Source organism: Aptenodytes forsteri, unplaced genomic scaffold (assembly GCF_000699145.1).
Source record: "Aptenodytes forsteri isolate BGI_AS27 unplaced genomic scaffold, ASM69914v1 Scaffold136, whole genome shotgun sequence".
Taxonomy (NCBI): Eukaryota; Metazoa; Chordata; class Aves; order Sphenisciformes; family Spheniscidae; genus Aptenodytes; species Aptenodytes forsteri.
Window position 1 is genome coordinate 2,923,599 of NW_008796111.1, and position 2,336 is coordinate 2,925,934.

Here is a 2,336-nt window from a genome sequence, read left to right on the forward strand (position 1 = left end):
CCCGGCTGACTGTGCCCCCCTTTCTGCCGTTTCCCCCCACCCCGAGCCGCCCTGGCCTTCTCTCTCTCTGTTGAAGGTAGATTCATTTCGTTACCGGAGCATCCCACCGAAGCCTGTCGCTGCTGAGCATCCCTCTCTGCGCCTGCCTGGGCATGGCCTTTCCGAGCACCCAGGTTGGGTTCAGAGAGGAATTCAGCACAACAGCCTCCGGGGATTTTCCTCCCTAAGCCAGACCCTTTCGGGATACCGGTCTGTGCACCACCGGCAGATATTTCTAGACTAACTCTTGCTACAGCCGTCGCCGCAGCCCAGCAGCCCATGCGCTCCGACCCCCGGCCCAGCTGTGGAGGTAACGTCCCCCAGCCCCATCAGGGCTCTCCCCACACCTCAAGCCTCCGGGAACGCCTGGGGTCAGCCCTGCCCCGTGGCCCCAGGGCCAAACTCGCACTGGCGACTGGTGCCAGGAGAGCCTGACCCTGTCCGTCGGCAGCGCCCGGCGAGGTGGGGCGCGCGGCAGCTCCCAAAGCTGTCAGAGTCCTAGAGCCAACCCTGGGGTGCGACTGGGGCTTGTGAGGAGGTGACTGGAAACGCAGCTGGCATCAGGGATCTCCTCTTGTCTGGTGCATTCCTGTGTATTTGTGAACAGGAACAGTCTAGAAAATGGTGTTTCAGGGCAGACAGACAGAGGGAAGGCAGTGTACGCTGCTCGGTGGTCTGTACACAGGATTTCCTACCTGTGCTGGGAGCCACGGACAAATCATTTGGACCCCACTTGTCCAGTGTCCAGTGGTGTAGGGGGGACACCACATATGGACAGAATGGGGCATGTTTCTGCCTTGGGGAGTCTAGTTCTGAAACAACTTAATAATAATAATTCATATTAATTAATGTCATTCACACTGACATTAGAGTAGCAAGTGCATCTGTAGCTGCTGGGAGCTCCAAGTGTGGCCTAGGGGTGACAGTCTCTGTCCCCAGGGCCTTGGCTGGGGATGGCACCATGTAGCGTCTGCTCAGGGATGAAGATTGGAACCCCCCAACCCCCAGAAAAACCTTGCACAGCATCAGAGAGTGGGTCTGATCTGGAAACTTCCTTGTGGTTGTTTGAAGGCAGGCGCTTTATTCAAGAGAAGGAAATACAGCAGCAGACCCACCAGCCCAAACCTGTCCCTGCATGGCAGATCCAAATCCTGATTCCAAATCCAATCCCAGCCCTGCTCCCTCTTCTGGTCCCATTCCTGGTCCCAAACACGACCTCGGCGCTGGTCCTGATCCCAGTGCCTATCTCCATCCCAAATGGGGTCTACTGGTTGGTCAGGGAGGCTGCCGGAGCCCAGGAGCCAACACAGTCACGCTGCAAAGAGCTGGGAAACCCCATCGGGGTCTCTGCCCCCTTTCTCACTGGGACGGGTTCCTGCACATCTCTTGCTCTGGTCCAGCCTAAAGCGACGTTTGGCCCAGCCCCGCCTGGGGAGGCGAATGCTGCAAAACCGACCCCCCAGCGGATCAAGACCCTTCAGCCTGGCCCCCGGTCCCTGGCACCGGGGCAGCATCTCCGTGCTGGGAGGGAGACAGGGCAGAGCGGCAGCAGGGATCCTTCGCCCAGGGACAGGGAGGACAAGCAGCCCCCAGCGCCGGCCGCGTTGCACCCCCAGGGTGGGGGCAGGCTGGGACCGGGGCTGATGCTGATTTTTGTCCCTGGACTTACCCTCCTATGAGGTTCTTTTGTTCCGCTGCCCCCATCCCAGCCGGCCCCGAGCGTGCAGGGCCGAGGGCAGGAGGTGCTGGGGGCCCTGCCTGCGCCGCTGCCCGACAGCTGGCAGCCGGGCTTCCCGGGGGGGGGGGGGGGCCCCCCGCCTGCCTCCCCCAACCTGGCGGCCCAAGGGCGCCTCCAATGCCGGCCAAGGGCGGCTTTGGAAGAGGGACAAGATGCAGCTGCCTGGCCGGGAAGAGGGGGAATAGAGGAAATCGAGTATTTGAGAAATAACCAGCGACGTCGCGTTAGAGTGGCGCGGCTTCACGCACCCGGGTGTGGACGTTTTCCTCATCTCCGCGGCGAAGGGTCCAACCCCAGGAAAAGCCCCTAAATAAACCCTCGAGGAGGCAGGAGCCAGGCTGCCCGGGAGGAAGGTGGGAGTCCTGCTTGAGCCGGTCCCTCTCCAGCCTGGGAGATCAACAGCAGCAAAACCCCCCGACGGGGCGGGAGGGAGGAATCTTGGTGTCTCCGGGAGAAACGGGCAGGGAGCGGGCAGGGCGGGCAGCCCGGGCTGGGGCCATGTCGAGGTTTTATTTAAAACGGGATTGACGGCAGGAAAAATCCGCCCTGAGCGCTTACC